Raw genomic sequence first — 21234 nt, forward strand, 5'->3', positions numbered from 1 at the left:
TGTTTAACGAGTTTGAAAGTTAAAAAAATATAAATTAAGTTTAACCAAGTTAAATATTAATAAATACAAATTTTAAATAATTCATAAGATCTGAATTACATTCCGAGTCAGGTTAAACATAAACGATTTCAAATACGTAAAACCTGAGATGTTACAACCTGGACTTTACCGCATAAACAGATAGTATTCTAAATCCTTTATAATTAACACGATAGAACTCAATTTGTAAGCATAAACCCTTCATTGGGCAGAAACATATAAAGGATATGAAAATAGCTTTTTTATTTGTTCTATACATCCATGAAATACTGTATTTTTTATGTATAATAATTATCTTATTAGTTCTTGCATCACATGCAATACTGTATCTTTTTTATGTATAATAGTTATCTTGTTAGTTCTTTCATCACATGCAATGCCATATCTTTTTTATGTATAAGAATTATCTTATTAGTTATTTCATCACATGTGATACTATATTTCTTTTATGTATAATAGGTTATCTTATTAGTTCTTTCATCACATCCAACATTCACATCTTCCTCTATATATACAATTTCACGATAACAATAACTCAAAACAAACCATATAGCATTTTATATTACTCTTTAGCATATCTTTTTCCAGATGGCTTCAATCTGCTCTTATTCTTGTGCGGTTCTTCATCACAAATATCATGATGACAGATTTAGGCAATTTAACATTCTCAAGCCGTCACTGAAAAGGCTATTACAATCCGCATCAAAGGCAGATGTCATTGCAGCGGTTGAACCCATCCCTAGAAGATCAGCAAACTATGCGCCATCGTTATGGTCATTTGATTATATTTAGTCACTTTCTGGTGAATACAAAGTAAGATTTGAAATTTATTTTCATTTACATGTTCTATTAGTTTCTAGTATTATATATGATCAACAATTGTGTACACACCATGTAGGGAGAAGATTATAAGGCAAGAGTAGATACCTTAAAGGAGTCAGTGAGGATGATGATACACAATGTAGAAAGCCCATTGAGACTAGGAATTTCGTATCATTTTGAGGATGATATAAGAAGTCTATTGGAGGTGATTTATAACAATTACTATAGAACTCATGACAAGTGGAATACAATGGATATGACAAACCTTAAAGCTCTTGGATTTAGACTAATGAGACAACATGGTTATCTGGTTTCTCAAGGTGCCGCTTACTAATTTAAGTTGTATATTTGAACTTTCTCCATACACCCCCCCTCCCCGCGGAAATAGAAAACAGAAAAAAAACTCCGCCACTGAGTTTGGATAACATAAAACATAGATTGACAATATTGTCTATTTTTACGTTGGTCTATGTTTAGAGATATTTCACAACTTTCAGGACATGAATCAAAATCTTAAGGCAAACTCACTCAAGGACATGATGGGACTGTTGAACTTGTATGAGGCTTCGTATCACTCATTCGAGGATGAAAATATATTGGATGATGTTAGAGACTTCACAGCAAAACATCTCGAAGAAAAACAAGACAAGATGGACGAGATTATATCATCATTAGTAAGCCATGCTTTGGTGTAAGTCCCCGCGGGGCGTCGCTGATCGATACGAGATCCGCACGATGTCTATGACTGCGGAATCCTCCTAGACTCGTTATGGTGTTAGAGATGAAGAACACGATTACACATAAACAAACACACGAACGGGATAAACGAATCTGCAGATCCTTTATATAATAACCAAACCACGTTACATACCGAACAAAAACAAAAACACGGCCGACCCGAGGTGAGCTCTACCTCGGGTCTGCCCACACGACACTCTCTATCTGTTTCTCTCTAAACAATGACAACTACACAAAACACTCTTACTTTTCTAAATTCAAAACCCTAAACAAGACACACATATATATAGATAACCAACTTCGCGGCTTGGGCTTGGGCCTGTAGGCGAAGTTGTCCTAACTTCGCCAATGGCGAAGTTGTTCTAACTTCGCCTATGGTGAAGTTGTTCTAACTTCACCACTTCGTCTCCGCTGGTCAGAATTGCATAGCGACGGTCACAAAATGCTCCAACAGACTCCCCTTTGCCCGTTGCTCTCAATTCCAACAAACACAAAAGATCATCTGTTACAAACATGCACCAACAGACACCCCCTTAACTGATGATCTTCTGTTTTCTTCTTCTGGTAGGACTCGATTGCACTGTGATCTTCAAACTTGAACTTCACATATACATGCAACATCCATCCTGTCTTCAACCAGCCGTGTCTGAAACTGTCTTGTAGCTCCACAAATCTACCAATCACCCGACTTCATCCATATCAGACCTCCCCTTCAGTGTAAGCTCCTCCGAACTATATCGATCGAGATCTTTGACCTGCATCCCCGTGCGTAATCGATCATCTCAACCAACGCGTGAAGTTGTTCCTAACTTCACCAACACGTGAAGTTCTTCTAACTTCACCAACACGTGAAGTTGTGCTCCCTCCACAACTTCACCCAACTAGTCGGAATTGTATAGTAAGATAAGGTTCAATCTTCAACTACTCAACATCAAGTAATCAGTTTCATCACAAAACCACCTTGACCGAATCTAACACACATGACCATTAATAAATCCGAAGCATCTTCAATCACCAGGGATAACGATCAAGAACTTAAACACTTTAATTCTCGATTAAATCCAACTTGTTCCAAAATTTTCACCTTAATAAATAAGAATCCCGGATGCTCGTATCCCACGTTTTCAGGATCCAATTCTCGAACGCCTTGAAAATAACATAAATAATATGCTCTGACCGCAATCCAGTAATGACGAAATCCCGAACAAAATTTGACTTTCTTCATTTGGTCAACCTCGAACAACACTTATTTCTTGGCCCAAAAACACCCAAATAACCAAATATGTGTCAATATCCAGTTTCAAACAATATCTCATTCTCAATTTCAACTCCAAATCCAGAGTTGACCCGCATTTGTTCACACGTACGACCAAGAGATTTCAACTGTCTCTCTTTGTTGGAACAACATTTTCGGTCTCACAATAATCGTGTACACCTGGCCATACAGAAGAAAACTCCAATCAATTTTTATTTTTTTTAATTTTTTATAATAATTTAATTTTTTTTAACTTCGCCAATAGTCAACTTCGCCAAAAAGTCAACTTCGCCAAAAAAGTCAACTTCGCCAAAACCCTAAAATTTTAGCGACAACTTCGCCTGAACCCTATAACTTCGCCGACGACGGCTGTTCGGCCAAAAACACATCAGAAACGGGCCAGAAACACCAAAACGCAGATCTTGTAACGATTCCGGCAAATTCAGGTATACCCTAGCCGGAATATACTATTTACATGTTATTCAATACTGAACATACGAATTATAATGTGTTTATACGAGTATATAAGATTCACAGTACGAATTATACTCAAATTGTACAACTAGTCGTATCGGAATTACGATTAATCGATGAACGGTTATTGAAACCCGAACGAATCGGGAATTACATTACAGACGAAATATATAATGTTTAGTGATGTTTACGAAGTATTAAAGCTTCGGGATAAGTGAATTATCGCACAGAAAAAGGATTTCGATTTATTAGTACGTCGGTACGATAAACGAAACCTTTAACATCAAACCAAGCAAGAGACGATCGATCAAGCCGAAAAAGATGCACAATTACCGACAATACGATGTGTTAAGTCATTTAATGTCATGGGTTAAGTTTTTTTTTAAAGTTTTTAAATCAGTTTTATATAAATTTAAATTTTAAGCCGAAAAACGACTGTTTTGGACTCGTTTTGAGCGGAATTGAGCATTTAACCGAGAAACGAACTGAACCAGATTATCCACAACATTATCCGGATTGCGTAATCCGAATGTGTGGCCTAGAATGGATGTGTGGGCCCCACCCCACACATAACCTTGGACCGATCGGTCCTTGTACACACACACACACATTACATTTTCTTTTTTCTAAACATCCAACTCCAAAATCCTCTCAACACTCATCTATCTTCATCCAAGTTCTTGATTTCCAACCAAGATTTACAAGGTATAACACATGTTTTAATGCTTGAATCTTGTTTCCAACTTCATGATCTTGAGAAAAGGAGGTTTCAAATGTAAAAATGGGTGAAAACCCGAGTTGAAACCAATTCTCGCATGATCAAGTGATGTATACAAGTTATACAAAGGATCTTGATCCAAGTAATGAGTTAAAAGAGTTTAGAACGAAATTTTACGGTTGAAATCTTGTAAAATGAGTTTCCATGTGAAAGACGGGTGAAAACCCGAGATGACACCGACTCTGGCATGATCAAGAGATGTATACAAGTTATACAAGGGATCTTGGTCCAAGAAATGAGTAAAAAGAGTCGAGAACGGATTTTTACGGTTAAAACCTTTGTTTTTATATCAAAACCGACACTATGAAAGAAATGGTTTGATTGTTGGTGTAACTTGCTTGGTATGGTGTTATTGTGCTTGTAAGTGTTGTATCTAGTGGCTAGCAAAGTCTAGAAACCAAGATCTTTGCGATCTAACGCTAGAAAACACAAGATAGTTCGGTTTTCGTGCGGTTCTATGATTTTGGACAGATTGTAGTGTGCTTAGAGTCGGGTCATGAAATTTCACAGAGATGATCTACACATGAAAATATGAGATCTGTGAATTTTTGGTAATTTTTGGATAAAGGATGAATATTTGGTGAATTTAATGCTCGGTTTTGGCCAAAAATGGTGAAAAATAGCTAAACATCATGAAAAATTATGGAAAATTTAAGATAAGCTTTTTATAACATATAAAAGTCACAAACAAAATTTCAGGTTCATTGGAGAAGTCTAAGTAGGCTTTTCGGTAAAACAAGTTATCGGGATTTCTAGCTCGGTTTTGGTAAAAATGGCATGAAAAATGAGTTTTTGGTTCTGGAAAAATTACAGTGAACTAAGTGGGTGACAGGGGTCATCCCAGAAAAATTTGGGATTTTTCGAAGGTCGTTTAGTATTTTCGACATATTTGGTGTTTAAATGACGTTTAAAAATGGTTAAATAAATCTTAGATACAAAAATTAATTCTGGAAAAATTTTATAAAATTTCTTACTGTCAAAATATGTTTTGTACAAAATTTCAAGGTCCAAGACTAAACGGATATTTATTTGTGCTAATTGGAACTTAAAAACAAACTTTTAAAGCTTAAAACGAGTAAACCGGCAAAGTTCGCCTAAGCGAGCTGACTGGTGCATAAAAACCCTAAAAATGGACTATTTTCATGAAACTAAGTTAATCAAGTAAAAATAAATCATCCGAAAATAATTCGGATAATTTGGGTAATTTTACCCGATTTTACTGTTTACGGCACCTAAATGACGGAAACGGGCCCCGCGGCCAAACGGGGTGTCCAAACCGAGCTCTAATTTCATCACTTTAACTAAAATAACAGTCAAACACCATTTTTGGGTCGGGTGTGAACAAACTCATTTTTGAAACTAAAAACGGATAACCTTGCTAGGCACGCAAATCAAGGAAAACATAAAAATGACAATTTTGACCGTCAGACTCTAAGTAATGTCACAATCTGAGTCCTTAGAAGTGTCACGGGGTTAACATTGTCCCCGGATCGAGTACAGTACTGGGTTAACAATGTCCCCAGATATACCGATTGACACGGATTTAATTTATGGGAATTATATAGTAACGACTAGATATCATATTACAGATCCAGGCTTATAGCAGTTCATTGTATCACGTCCCGACTCACAGAAAGGTGAGTTTTCACGAGCCCCTTTTAATGAACCGTTTTAAATATTTTCCCGGGGTGGAAAGCATGTCTTTATTAAAGTATTTAAGTACATACCGATCGTATGGAAACACTTGTATATTTATATATATATGGGTTGATGCACAGAATATATAAATTGTTTATCGTGTGGGATTGTTCTGGGGTAACATAGTTCCCAGAGGTTATTATTGTTCTGGGGTAACATAGTTCCCGGAGGTTATTATTGTTCTGGGGTAACATAGTTCCCAGAGGTTATTATTGTTCTGGGGTAACATAGTTCCCGGAGGTTATTATTGTTCTGGGGTAACATAGTTCCCGGAGGTTATTATTGTTCTGGGGTAACATAGTTCCCGGAGGTTATTATTGTTCAGGGGTAACATAGTTCCCGGAGGTTATTATTGTTCTGGGGAAACATAGTTCCCAGAGGTTATTATTGTTCTGGGGTAACATAGTTCCCAGAAGATTAATGAAAATGTTCTGGGGAAACATAGTTTCCAGCGTAACTACATTGCTAATAAATGATTATTAAAATGATCTGTCAGTGTTTATTTTAATTAGTGAAACTCACCAACTATTCGTAGTTGACCCGTTTTCTTTACATGTTTTCTAGGTATGCCCAAGTTGGAATGATTGATATGTGCTTAATGATCTGTGCTACTTGTTGGAAGCTTGCTGATCTATATTTTGTAATGAATATATTAATGTCTTATCGGTAAAGCATGTGTGTAACACCTAGACAGTAACGAAACTCGCAACAATGTAATATGATATAAATTAATGTAGTGGTATTTTCTTTATAAGCAATGCTGTTGATATCAGATGTGTCTGTTGCATCCCGTGTACGTTTCCGCTGCGGTTACGGGGTGTTACAGAACTTGGTATCAGAGCCATTGGTTATAAAGAATTAGGATGTCTTTAAAAGATACCTAAAATATAACCAGTAGCTCAAGTATTATAGGATCTGAATATCAACTAAATATATATTGTGACGAGATCGGGATGAACTTGGATGGACAAGTGGGTTATTATGGTCCGGAACATAATAACAGACTTGTCTGCACGAGGGAATTCAGGGAAAGTCACGAGGGATTTTAATAGGTAAAATTGGCAACATACGTGCAAATATGTGATAATATTGTTATGTGGTCAAGTTGTATAAGTAAGTGCATATTAATTTGATTATGATTTACACTATGGAAAGAACTATATGTTTGTTAACTTGTGTGCAGGTAAAATGTCAAGAACCCCCAGTGTGTCGATCGAGGAGGACCCGGAGGAGGTCATCTCCGGGGACTCCGGGAGCCCACTTGTAGCATCTAGCACCGAGCCTTCCGAGGCTAGCTTTAGGAGTTCCGGCCAGTCCTCCCCAGCTAGGATTGCCAGATCCCCGACCCCACCCGCACCACAGGTCGCTCCTGCACCCCCTGGATTCGGACCCCGCCTCACGGCGCGGATCAGTATCCCACCTGTCCGACCTATCTCGCCCCCACCCAGACCTGCTACACGCAGGGGCGAGTCCTCCAGCTCTCGTCCCGAGCCTGCGACTCTACCTGTGTGGGGTCTCCCGAGACAGGAACGGGACGCGGCGGCCTGGCTCCGAACGCTCACCGAACAGGTGAACGAGCACTCCGCCGCCCTGACGGTGGGAGTCCAGAGGAGGATGTACTTGGGTGATTGCATACTGGATCATCAGTATGCGATTGCCCAGCTGAAGAGGGAGTGTTCATACTCCCAATGGATGCTTGACCGGATGGAGAGTCGGGTTCGGGTTATGATAGCTGTGTTAGTGGTGTTGGTGGCGATGTTGGTGGGGTTGGTTTACCACCGTGTTTAGTTGGTTTTGGGTTGGGGTTAGACAGGGACCATTTTTTTGATACTCTGTGTAAGCAGTTAGTGGTGATGCTAACATGGAGTGAATCTTGTTTAGTTATAATACAACCACTGGCCCTTAGGGTGGGTCTCTTTTGGGGCATATCAGTATAGATACTTTTGGGTATCATTCAAGCACTGACCCGTTGCGGGTTATGTCGAGATGATGCCGACATAGGCCCTATGTAGGAAAACTTATCTAATGTAATAGTGACAGGAAAGTAATGTGAACGGATGTTTGTGTAATATGTACTAACGTTTATTAATGAATGGAATGTTTGTTGTGTTTTATGATTGGAATTTGTATTGATTATATATATTTTCTTGATGTTGTGTAGAATGGCACCAAAACGTTCAGCCCAATTGTCGGAAGTAGACGTGAGCCGTCTGATTGCTCGCCAGTTGGAGGCGGCGATACCAGATATAGTATCGCGCATCGCCCCCAGTATTAACAACTCGACCAATCCAACCCCTCCGAGCAATCAAACGACCACCAATAATGACGAGGAACGAAATACTAATCCTCCGCAGAATGAAAACACGATTCCGAGTAATGACGCACCGCCTAGGGTGGTTGTTACAGATAGTAATGGCCCTATACCTACGGTGGAGACGAACCGTACGGAACCGATTCGTACATCCAGGGGATGTTCGATCAAGGACTTTATGTTGTGCAAACCTCTAGAGTTTAGCGGGTCTGAAGGACCAAATGGATTAGTTAAATGGATCGAGAAAATAGAATCCGTGGTGAATATCAGCAACTGCCCCGAGGATTGTGTTGTTAAGTATGCTGCCTGCACATTCACGGACCATGCCTTGACATGGTGGAACACCATAGTGCAGACTCGCGGTCAGGCGACGACAAACCGCATGACCTGGACAGAGCTCAAGGCTCTTGTATTGGAACATATCTGCCCGAGAAACGAATTGCAGAAATTAGAAAATGAATTGTGGAATCTGGAGATGCAGGGGGCGGACCACTTGGGTTATACAAACCGGTTTAATGAGTTGGCGCGATTGGTACCATGGTTGGTCACCCCGGAGTCGAAGAGGGTGGAGCGTTATATTTGGGGGCTAACTCCAGTTGTAAGGAGTATAGTCAATTCTGGGAGACACCAGACATATGAGGGTGCGGTGACGCAAGCGGGTATCGTAACGTACGATTTCGTAAGGAGCGGGTCACTGAAGGTGGCGGGAGAGTCCGCGGGAGGAAAGTGGAGTTCACATGACCATAGGACCCAGGAAAAGCAGCAAGGTAAACGTGCTAGACCCACTGCCCAGAACTACGCCATGACTAGTTCGGGTGGAAGGCAAGAACCGCAGAGGGGAACGTTTCCTAAGTGTGGGAAATGTGGTTACCACCATGGTGGCGTGTGCAAAGAGGTGGTGTGCCACCGGTGTGGCAGGATTGGACACTACGCACCAAATTGTAGGACAAATCTGAACAACCTGAACCGACAACCACAACCTATCCGTGCGCAACCATTTAGGACTCAACCAGCCCGACAGCAGAACCCGCAAGGAAACCAAATGGTGACCACCAGCCGTGCTTGCTATGAATGCGGCAGCACGGATCACTTTAAAAGAAACTGTCCGAAGCTGAACCAGGGAGGAAATGGGCGGCAACCCGTGGGTCAGGCATCGTCGTCCAATCCAGCGCGAGGCCGAGCATTCGTGATGGGGGCGAACGAGGCACGCCAGGACCCCAGCGTAGTGACAGGTACATTCCTCGTCTCTGATCATTACGCTTCTGTATTATTTGATACAGGTGCCGATAGAAGTTTTGTCTCCGTTAGATTCCTTTCGATAGCAAACCTTCCTATTGGTGAAACCATAGAACCTTACACCGTAGAAGTCGCTAACGGTAAAACCATGATAGTTAATCAGATAGTTCGGAATTGCCCTTTTATTCTGAACGAACAATCCTTTCTGATTGACTTGTTACCAGTAGAATTGGGTAGTTTTGACGTGATAGTAGGAATGGATTGGTTAGCACGTAACAGGGTAGAAATAAACTGCGAAAAGAAAATCGTCAAGATCCGGGTGTCGGATGACGAGGAGGTATTAGTGCAAGGAGAAAAATCCGGCACCATGATACCATTTATAACCCACCTCAAGGTGGTAAAATATATACGTCAGGGATGTGTGGCGTATCTAGCGAGCCTGACGTCCACTGATCCTGAGGAAAAACGGGTGGACGATATTCCAGTGGTACGCGAATTTCCACAAGTTTTCCCAGAGGAACTGCCTGGATTACCGCCAACCCGACAGGTCGAATTCAGAATCGATCTGTTACCTCAAGCTGGCCCTGTTGCTAAGGCACCTTACCGACTTGCACCATCTGAGATGCAAGAATTATCCAACCAGTTGCAAGAATTGTTGGATAAAGGATTTATTCGTCCTAGTTATTCCCCGTGGGGCGCACCGGTACTATTCGTGAAAAAGAAGGACGGGAGCCTTAGAATGTGCATTGATTACAGGGAGTTGAACAAGTTGACAATCAAAAATAGGTATCCTCTTCCCCGAATCGATGATCTGTTCGACCAACTACAAGGTGCGAGCTACTTCTCAAAAATAGATCTTAGATCGGGATACCATCAGGTTAGAATACAGGAGGAGGATGTCCCAAAAACCGCATTCCGGACTCGCTACGGCCATTACGAGTTCTTAGTTATGCCCTTCGGGCTAACAAATGCGCCAGCAGTATTCATGGATCTCATGAATCGAGTCTGTAAACCCTACCTCGATAAATTCGTCATCGTGTTTATTGACGATATTTTGATTTACTCGAAGAGTAAAGGAGAGCACGAGCAACACTTGAGATTAATTTTAGAGCTTCTTAATCAGGAGAAGTTGTATGCAAAATTCTCCAAGTGTAACTTCTGGTTACAAGAAGTGCAATTCCTTGGTCACGTCATAAACCATCAAGGAATACACGTTGATCCAAGTAAAGTTGAAGCAGTTAAGAGTTGGCAAGCGCCTAAATCGCCAAAGGAAATCCGCCAATTCTTAGGCTTAGCTGGATACTATCGTCGATTTATAGAAAACTTTTCCAGCATCGCCCAACCTTTAACCCTCCTGACTCAAAAGGATCGAAAGTATGATTGGGAAGAAGAACAGGAAGCGGCGTTTCAAACGCTAAAACAAAGATTGTGCCAAGCGCCGATCTTAAGTCTCCCCGACGGAGACGATGGTTTTGTCGTGTATTGTGACGCATCCCGTAGAGGATTGGGATGTGTGTTGATGCAGAATAATAAAGTCATAGCCTATGCTTCCCGACAGTTAAAAGTACACGAGAAAAATTACACTACCCATGACTTAGAACTGGGAGCAGTTATCTTCGCACTTAAAATCTGGATACATTATCTCTACGGTACAAAGTGCACCATCTTCACCGATCATAAAAGTTTGCAACACATATTCGATCAGAAAGAACTGAATATGAGACAACGAAGATGGGTCGAATTATTAAGCGACTATGACTGTGACATCCGTTATCACCCCGGCAAGGCTAACGTCGTAGCCGATGCCTTGAGTAGGAAGGATCGGGTTAAGCCATTGCGAGTGCGAGCGCTGGGGATGATAGTCCAGTCGAACCTTTCGGATTTGATTCGAGTCGCTCAACGCGAGGCGTTGAAAGAGGAACAATTGGAAAAAGAGGGACTTTACGGTAACGAGAAGAATTTCGAACAGCGCGTGGACGAAATTCTCTATTTCAAAAATCGGATTTGGATCCCGACCCTCCATGACCTTCGTGAATTAATCATGGACGAAGCGCATAAATCGAAATATTCCATACATCCGGGATCGGATAAGATGTACCAGGATGTGAAGGAGTTCTACTGGTGGCCGGGTATGAAAAAGGAAATAGCCACATACGTCGGCAAGTGTACGACGTGTGCGAGGGTTAAGGCGGAGCACCAGAAACCTTCGGGAATGTTACAACAACCGGAAATTCCCGAATGGAAGTGGGAGCAGATCACGATGGATTTTGTGACACACCTCCCCAAGACGTCCCGAGGACATGATGCAATTTGGGTAGTCGTGGATCGATTAACCAAATCGGCACATTTTATCCCGATTAGAAATAATTATACACGGAGAGACTTGCGCAGATTTATATAAATGAAATTGTGTCTCGTCATGGGATACCCATCTCAATCATCTCTGATCGGGATAGCCATTTCACCTCCAAGCTTTGGCAAGCTGTGCAAGAAGCGCTGGGAACGCGTATTAATTTAAGCACAGCCTACCACCCTCAGACCGACGGTCAGTCTGAGAGGACCATTCAAACCCTGGAGGATTTGCTTCGTGCATGCGTACTGGATTTTAAGGGAAATTGGGATCAACATCTCCCACTCGTTGAATTTTCCTATAATAACAGTTACCATAGCAGTATAAAGGCAGCACCTTACGAAGCATTGTATGGACGGAAGTGCCGATCACCACTCTGTTGGACTGAAGTGGGCGACACACAGGTTATTAGATCAGATCTGGTCCAGGAAACGACCAGCAAAATTCTTGAAATTAAAAACAATCTGAAGGCCGCGCGGGATCGGCAGAAGAGTTATGCCGATAACCGTAGAAAACCGTTATTATTTGAGAAAGGTGATAAAGTGTATTTGAAAGTATCACCGTGGAAGGGTGTGGTTAGATTTGGAAAGGCGGGGAAGTTAGCCCCTAGATATATTGGACCATTCGATATTACTGCGAAAATCGGTCCTGTAGCATACAGATTAGAACTGCCTGATGATCTGAGTGCAGTTCACAACGTGTTTCACGTGTCGAACCTGAAACGGTGTCTGTCGGATGAGACATCGGTGTTACCTTTAGAGGGTGTCCAAATAAATGATAAGCTCAACATTGTAGAGGAGCCCATAGAAATAGTAGATGGGAAAATCAAGCAACTTAGACACAATAAGATCTCGTTGGTCAAAGTTAGATGGAATTCGCAACGAGGCCCAGAATATACATGGGAACGAAAGGACGAATTTCGGAAGAAATACCCCCATCTATTTCCTCAAAAGGAAGTAGTTGACGTATAAAATTTCGAGGATGAAAATTTTATAACGGGGGGAGAATGTAACGATTCCGGAAAATTCAGGTATACCCTAGCCGGAATATACTATTTACATGTTATTCAATACTGAACATACGAATTATAATGTGTTTATACGAGTATATAAGATTCACAGTACGAATTATACTCAAATTGTACAACTAGTCGTATCGGAATTACGATTAATCGATGAACGGTTATTGAAACCCGAACGAATCGGGAATTACATTACAGACGAAATATATAATGTTTAGTGATGTTTACGAAGTATTAAAGCTTCGGGATAAGTGAATTATCGCACAGAAAAAGGATTTCGATTTATTAGTACGTCGGTACGATAAACGAAACCTTTAACATCAAACCAAGCAAGAGACGATCGATCAAGCCGAAAAAGATGCACAATTACCGACAATACGATGTGTTAAGTCATTTAATGTCATGGGTTAAGTTTTTTTTTAAAGTTTTTAAATCAGTTTTATATAAATTTAAATTTTAAGCCGAAAAACGACTGTTTTGGACTCGTTTTGAGCGGAATTGAGCATTTAACCGAGAAACGAACTAAACCAGATTATCCACAACATTATCCGGATTGCGTAATCCGAATGTGTGGCCTAGAATGGATGTGTGGGCCCCACCCCACACATAACCTTGGACCGATCGGTCCTTGTACACACACACACACATTACATTTTCTTTTTTCTAAACATCCAACTCCAAAATCCTCTCAACACTCATCTATCTTCATCCAAGTTCTTGATTTCCAACCAAGATTTACAAGGTATAACACATGTTTTAATGCTTGAATCTTGTTTCCAACTTCATGATCTTGAGAAAAGGAGGTTTCAAATGTAAAAATGGGTGAAAACCCGAGTTGAAACCAATTCTCGCATGATCAAGTGATGTATACAAGTTATACAAAGGATCTTGATCCAAGTAATGAGTTAAAAGAGTTTAGAACGAAATTTTACGGTTGAAATCTTGTAAAATGAGTTTCCATGTGAAAGACGGGTGAAAACCCGAGATGAAACCGACTCTGGCATGATCAAGAGATGTATACAAGTTATACAAGGGATCTTGGTCCAAGAAATGAGTAAAAAGAGTCGAGAACGGATTTTTACGGTTAAAACCTTTGTTTTTATATCAAAACCGACACTATGAAAGAAATGGTTTGATTGTTGGTGTAACTTGCTTGGTATGGTGTTATTGTGCTTGTAAGTGTTGTATCTAGTGGCTAGCAAAGGCTAGAAACCAAGATCTTTGCGATCTAACGCTAGAAAACACAAGATAGTTCGGTTTTCGTGCGGTTCTATGATTTTGGACAGATTGTAGTGTGCTTAGAGTCGGGTCATGAAATTTCACAGAGATGATCTACACATGAAAATATGAGATCTGTGAATTTTTGGTAATTTATTGGATAAAGGATGAATATTTGGTGAATTTAATGCTCGGTATTGGCCAAAAATGGTGAAAAATAGCTAAACATCATGAAAAATTCTGGAAAATTTAATATTAGCTTTTTATAACATATAAAAGTCACACACAAAATTTCAGGTTCATTGGAGAAGTCTAAGTAGGCTTTTCGGTAAAACGAGTTCTAGGGATTTCTAGCTCGGTTTTGGTAAAAATGGCATGAAAAATGAGTTTCTGGTTCTGGAAAAATTACAGTGAACTAAGTGGGTGACAGGGGTCATCCCAGAAAAATTTGGGATTTTTCGAAGGTCGTTTAGTATTTTCGACATATTTGGTGTTTAAATGACGTTTAAAAATGGTTAAATAAATCTTAGATACAAAAATTAATTCTGGAAAAATTTTATAAAATTTCTTACTGTCAAAAGATGTTTTGTAGAAAATTTCAAGGTCCAAGACTAAACGGATATTTATTTGTGCTAATTGGAACTTAAAAACAAACTTTTAAAGCTTAAAACGAGGTAAACCGGCAAAGTTCGCCTAAGCGAGCTGACTGGTGCATAAAAACCCTAAAAATGGACTATTTTCATGAAACTAAGTTAATCAAGTAAAAATAAATGACGGAAACGGGCCCCGCGGCCAAACGGGGTGTCCAAACCGAGCTCTAATTTCATCACTTTAACTAAAATAACAGTCAAACACCATTTTTGGGTCGGGTGTGAACAAACTCATTTTTGAAACTAAAAACGGATAACCGTGCTAGGCACGCAAATCAAGGAAAACATAAAAATGACAATTTTGACCGTCAGACTCTAAGTAATGTCACAATCTGAGTCCTTAGAAGTGTCACGGGGTTAACATTGTCCGCGGATCGAGTACAGTACTGGGTTAACAATGTCCCAGATATACCGATTGACACGGATTTAATTTATGAGAATTATATAGTAACGACTAGATATCATATTACAGATCCAGGCTTATAGCAGTTCATTGTATCACGTCTCGACTCACAGAAAGGTGAGTTTTCACGAGCCCCTTTTAATGAACCGTTTTAAATATTTTCCCGGGGCGGAAAGCATGTCTTTATTAAAGTATTTAAGTACATACCGATCGTATAGAAACACTTGTATATTTATATATATATGGGTTGATGCACAGAATATATAAATTGTTTATCGTGTGGGATTGTTCTGGGGTAACATAGTTCCCAGAGGTTATTATTGTTCTGGGGTAACATAGTTCCCGGTGGTTATTATTGTTCTGGGGTAACATAGTTCCCGGAGGTTATTATTGTTCTGGGGTAACATAGTTCCCGGAGGTTATTATTGTTCAGGGGTAACATAGTTCCCGGAGGTTATTATTGTTCAGGGGTAACATAGTTCCCGGAGGTTATTATTGTTCTGGGGTAACATAGTTCCCGGAGGTTATTATTGTTTGGGGTAACATAGTTCCCGGAGGTTATTATTGTTCTGGGGAAACATAGTTCCCAGAGGTTATTATTGTTCTGGGGTAACATAGTTCCCAGAAGATTAATGAAAATGTTCTGCGGAAACATAGTTTCCAGCGTAACTACATTGCTAATAAATGATTATTAAAATGATCTGTCAGTGTTTATTTAAATTAGTGAAACTCACCAACTATTCGTAGTTGACCCGTTTTCTTTACATGTTTTCTAGGTATGCCCAAGTTGGAATGATTGATATGTGCTTAATGATCTGTGCTACTTGTTGGAAGCTTGCTGATCTATATTTTGTAATGAATATATTAATTTCTTATCGGTAAAGCATGTGTGTAACACCTAGACAGTAACGAAACTCGCAACAATGTAATATGATATAAATTAATGTAGTGGTATTTTCTTTATAAGCAATGCTGTTGATATCAGATGTGTCTGTTGCATCCCGTGTACGTTTCCGCTGCGGTTACGGGGTGTTACAGATCTCGAACCATAGCATAAGAGCCTAAGGCTCTGATACCACTTGTAAGTCCCCACGGGGCGTCGCTGATCGATACGAGATCCGCACGATGTCTATGACTGCGGAATCCTCCTAGACTCGTTTATGGTGTTAGAGATGAAGAACACGATTACACATAAACAAACACACGAACGAGATAAACGAATCTGCAGATCCTTTATATAATAACCAAACCAAGTTACATACCGAACAAAAACAAAAACACGGCCGACCCGAGGTGAGCTCTACCTCGGGTCTGCCCACACGACACTCTCTATCTGTTTCTCTCTAAACAATGACAGCTACACAAAACACTCTTACTTTTCTAAATTCAAAACCCTAAACAAGACACACATATATATAGATAACCAACTTCGCGGGCTTGGGCTTGGGCCTGTAGGCGAAGTTGTCCAAACTTCACTAATGGCGAAGTTGTTCTAACTTCGCCTATGGTGAAGTTGTTCTAACTTCACCACTTCGTCTCCGCTGGTCAGAATTGCATAGCGATGGTCACAAAATGCACCAACATTTAGAGCTTCCACTACACTGGAGAGTGCCAAGAGTAGAGTCGAAGTGGTTTATCGAAGTGTACGAGAAAAGAAGTGACATGAATCCCACATTTTTGGAGCTTGCAAGATTGGATTTCAATATGGTGCAGGCTGTTCATATTGAAGATATAAAACACGAATAAAGGTATCATTTATGTTACACATATATACTACATTCTAAAGTACTAATATATGACCTTTAAAAATAAGAGTAAAAAAGCTATATAGGTGGTGGAGATATACAAATTGGGTTACTAAGCTCAACTTTATTCGAGACAGCTTGGTGCCAAGTTTTCTTTGGACTATTGGTGTTTGTTACCAACCTCATTATAGCCTTGGAAGGAATTCACTATCAAAGGCTATTACCATGATTACAGCCATAGATGATATTTATGATGTGTATGGCACTTTGGATGAACTTGAACAATTTACTGAAGCTATAGACAGGTAACTAATAACGTACCAGCTAATAACTCATTTTTATCGTCTAATAGGTAATTTTTGTTCACAAAGGTTATAATAATTGATTAAAAATCAATTCTTGATAGATGGGATATCAATGAGATTGAGAAACTCCCGGATTATATGAAGATATGTTTCCTCGGATTTTACAACATGATTAACGAGATCTCGTATCACATTGAAGAACTCAGAGATACTCGTCCTCCCGTACCTTAAGAAAGTAGTAACTAAATCATGTTTGATATATATATATATATATTTATTTAACTATAAAATTATTATATTTGGTATGTTATGTATACATTATTTTCTGAATGGTAATATTGTAGTGGGCAAAATTATGCAAGGCTTATTTAACACTCCAAGAGTACTTAGATAATGGTTGTGTTTCAATTGCTAGTCGTGTAGTACTCATGCATGCTAAATTGGTAACATCAGTTGCGCCAACAGAAGAAATCGTGCAGCACATGTCACAGCTTGAGAATATAGATCACTACTCATCGCTAATCTCACGACTGGCCGATGACTTGGGAACATCCACGGTACGCCTTCTTAGTAATCAATATCTATATATATGTAGTATTAGCATATTGGATATATAATATCATTTTCTTGACAAATTGGATTTAGTGTTCAAATAATGATTCATTGGCCGATAATAATTTATACTAATAATTTGACTCTCATAACTCTTTAACTCATAAATTTCACTTTTGTTGCAAAGGGCAATCTCAATCTAATGGATAAGTAACTTCATCCACCTCTCTAATGATGATATGGAAATAAATAAACTTACACATTTTGTTATCTTTTAAGGATGAACTTGCAAGAGGCGACATTCCAAAATCAATCCAATGTTACATGCATGAGACTGGTGAAACCGAAGAAGAAGCTAGAAAGTACATAAAAAAATGATTTGGGGCATGTGGAAGAAACTTAACAAAGAACGGGCACGTGCTAATTCTCAGTTATCATGAGAGTTCGTTGAATATGCGTCAAACTTGGCTAGGATGTCACAGTTCATGTATGGCAAAGGAGATGGGCATGCTCGCCCTGATATAACTAAATCTCACCTATCATCATTGCTTTTTAATCCAATCCAGGGGACAAAATAGTTGTCTGTGTATTATCATTGGAACAGTTGTCTTTGTATTTTCATTGCATTATTATGCAGTTCAAGTATGTTATCTTTATTAAAATTGTTTTAACTTTTAACTACTTGTTAGTTATGTTTTTTGAGTTTTTATGTAATCTTTCGATGAAATTAGAAGGTATATCAAGAACTGAATCACAAGCTATAAAACGTATGATCAGTATCATTGCTGGCCTAGTCCGTGGAATATCCATCGGTCAGAATGTACCGACAAAAATCCATTGGTCAAATAAATATCAATGAAATTTAGCTCTTGGCCATCACTACTAGTAGATCTGGTGAGTTAGAACACAGATCATGTGAGTTAAAACCATCATATTAGGGTTCTCATGACTCATGGTATAGTTATTATAAATTATGTGTATATCAGTATATGTTATGATTTTGTGAATTGACTATTCATGAATGCTAAATTTTTATAATAATTTAAATGCGCGGGGAGGCTTCATACTTAATTTAAAACAAGTTGATGCTGCGGTAAAACGATAACGAAGATCGAATCACGTTGATTCTAAGAATACTCGTGATGAACTTCCCAAAACTCCCAAATCCCACCCAAATGTCAAGGAAATTAAAGTGAAAAATCTTTATTATCAAAATTTAAGTCTGACATTTCACATCACATAAATATCATATAAATAGACTTCCTAATACGAAATAGGACCAAAATAGGTCATGGCCAAAACACAAACCCAAATATAAAAATGTATAAACTGACAAAAAAAAAACTTAAAAAGGCCCATAACTTTATTTAGGAGGCGTTTTTGGTCTTTAGACAAGGGGTTTGGCACAACGTGCTCCTCGTCTCAAGCTTCGATTCAACAGGTCATGGGCTTGAAACGGAGCTTCGTAGGCCAAGTTATGCCCGTTTTCGTGGGCCACCTTTGGAAGCACGATTATTGGTCTCAAAATATAACATGGCACGCTATTCAATACTTCGGCCTCCATCACAAGTTCATGTCAACGGAAACCAGTTATGATTAATATGTATCCAGGTCGAAACGGTTGTGTTAAAAATAACAATACCTATCTAGGCATTCCCAGTTCAACTTCTTATATCTACGATTACACATGTAAATGACTAAATATAATGAGAATCAAGGTATTTCATATAGAAATTTGGTATTACCAATAAGAAATAATTAATATATAATGAGCTTCATATAGAAAGTGCTAATACATTGATGTATAAATATGTATGTATAACTGAATTCAATTAAACTAACAAATCACACTCTTGAAATTTCCCAAATGTTAAAGTCTTACTCATAAAACATAATGAAGTTTTGTTTATCATAACAAGAAACCCCTCTATTGATCTAAATGCAAGACAAAAATAAACCCCGCCTCACAACCCTGGTGTGTACAAAATAACTTATACCTTGATTGGATTGTGAGGATGCTTATCAAAGAGTTGGCACACTATGATAACTTTATAAACATGCAAGCCTAGTCCTTCTAAATGCACCATGATGATAATCGTGTGCGTTCCCCATCGCTATTTGCTTCTTAGTTGCAATCGAACACCTCAAAGTGACACAAATCATTTCATTTATAATTAGCACATGAAAGGAGAAAATGCGGCAACTGGTTGATCGATTGTGGCTATGGTGGCCTGTAGGTCCTCTAAATGGATCTCACAACTTTACTCAGACCAATCCGTGTTGTTAGTTAGCAGAAATCACCAACAACACTCGGATCTCGGATCTTAGTCTCGAAATACAAAAGCAAGAAAGAGAGAGAGAGAGAGGTTTTCTTGGAGAGATGTTTTATTTCCTTTAAGGTTGTTGTGGAGAAATGGGAAACATGACCCTTTTATATTGTCCCCATTTCTCCAAGTTACATTAGATGAGCACAAAATAAACGTACAAAGTACGTAATACACCGACTATAAACAAACAGAAAGACATACACAATCTTAATAATATTATAGACTATTAGCCATACATGGCCTGTTGTTCGATAGTAGCAGGGGTAAGGGAGGTGGTGGAATTGACTTTTGGGTGTGGACTTATGGTTTTGTAATTTGTAATTACGTATTAATAGTCCAAATCTAATCAATATAGATAATCGGATTAGATCTAATACCTTAGGATATATTTTATGATATGTTCTTAATTATTTATATTATATAATATTAATTGTAATATGTGTATTAGTAATACTTTAAGGAAGAATTGAGCGAGATAGAATTCGGACAGAGGTTCGATAATAATAAACTCAAAACTAAAATTATAAGGGCTTGAACAGCCCTTTAATAGACGATGGAGACCAATTCGTTACACATCTCGTAACGAATTGGCTCCAATTCGTTAACTTACATAATAGATAAGGAAAGCATAACGAATCAGCTGATTCGTTATACCCCCATTCGTCAACATTCCATGACGAATGGGGACATACATAACGAATTTCAGTCCATTCGTTAAACATCCTTAACGAATGGACATTACATATAACAAACTGGCTAATTCATTAAACATACTTAACGAATTAGCCGATACATAACGAACTCGTGGGGTTTACATAAATACTCTTTTCATTATAATAATAATAATAAATTACAACCGTTAAGTTACAAAGACTCGAGACGAAAAACCGTGCACAAACAAACACCTCCTCGTCTTGAGCTCTTTGTCTTTAATTACTTGAAGCGCTTTGTCTGCCAATCATGACAACTATGAACCCCGTACTTGTGACATACACGTACGACACGTTGGAACTGCATGGCTCGATTGTAGTCTTCATGGCGCTCTATCAAAATCTTGTTCACAAAAAACACGTCATTGTATGTTTCGGATAAGTTAACGAGCCACATCGGGTCGATAACTCTAATAAAATTAGTCTTCAAGCCTTTTCCCAACACAATGACGGCCTCGCCGGTACGATTATCATAGTACCATTGATTACACGATAGGTGAAGATTCTGTGTGAACGTCTTCACATGTACATGTTTCATCGTCTTCGGCGGTTTTACTTTAAGCACGAGTTTCCTCCAACCCGTACGAGGATCAATCTCGTCA

At 39.1% G+C, this 21234-nt stretch overlaps 1 pseudogene across 1 annotated transcript; it reads left to right on the forward strand.

Annotated features, from left to right (window-relative positions):
• Positions 1-627: 627 nt before the first annotated feature.
• On the forward strand, positions 628-18521 carry LOC143566510 (R-linalool synthase QH1, chloroplastic-like; annotated as a pseudogene). The gene is made up of 9 exons (XR_013141246.1): positions 628-852; positions 938-1181; positions 1339-1550; position 7711; positions 16582-16741; positions 16825-17043; positions 17145-17281; positions 17388-17600; positions 17875-18521. The product of XR_013141246.1 is annotated as an R-linalool synthase QH1, chloroplastic-like (transcript).
• The last annotated feature ends 2713 nt before the right edge of the window (positions 18522-21234 follow it).

This window comes from Bidens hawaiensis, unplaced genomic scaffold, assembly GCF_021521415.1.
Source record: "Bidens hawaiensis isolate Kalapana, Puna unplaced genomic scaffold, B.hawaiensis_p1.1 tig00022897_1, whole genome shotgun sequence".
Taxonomy (NCBI): Eukaryota; Viridiplantae; Streptophyta; class Magnoliopsida; order Asterales; family Asteraceae; genus Bidens; species Bidens hawaiensis.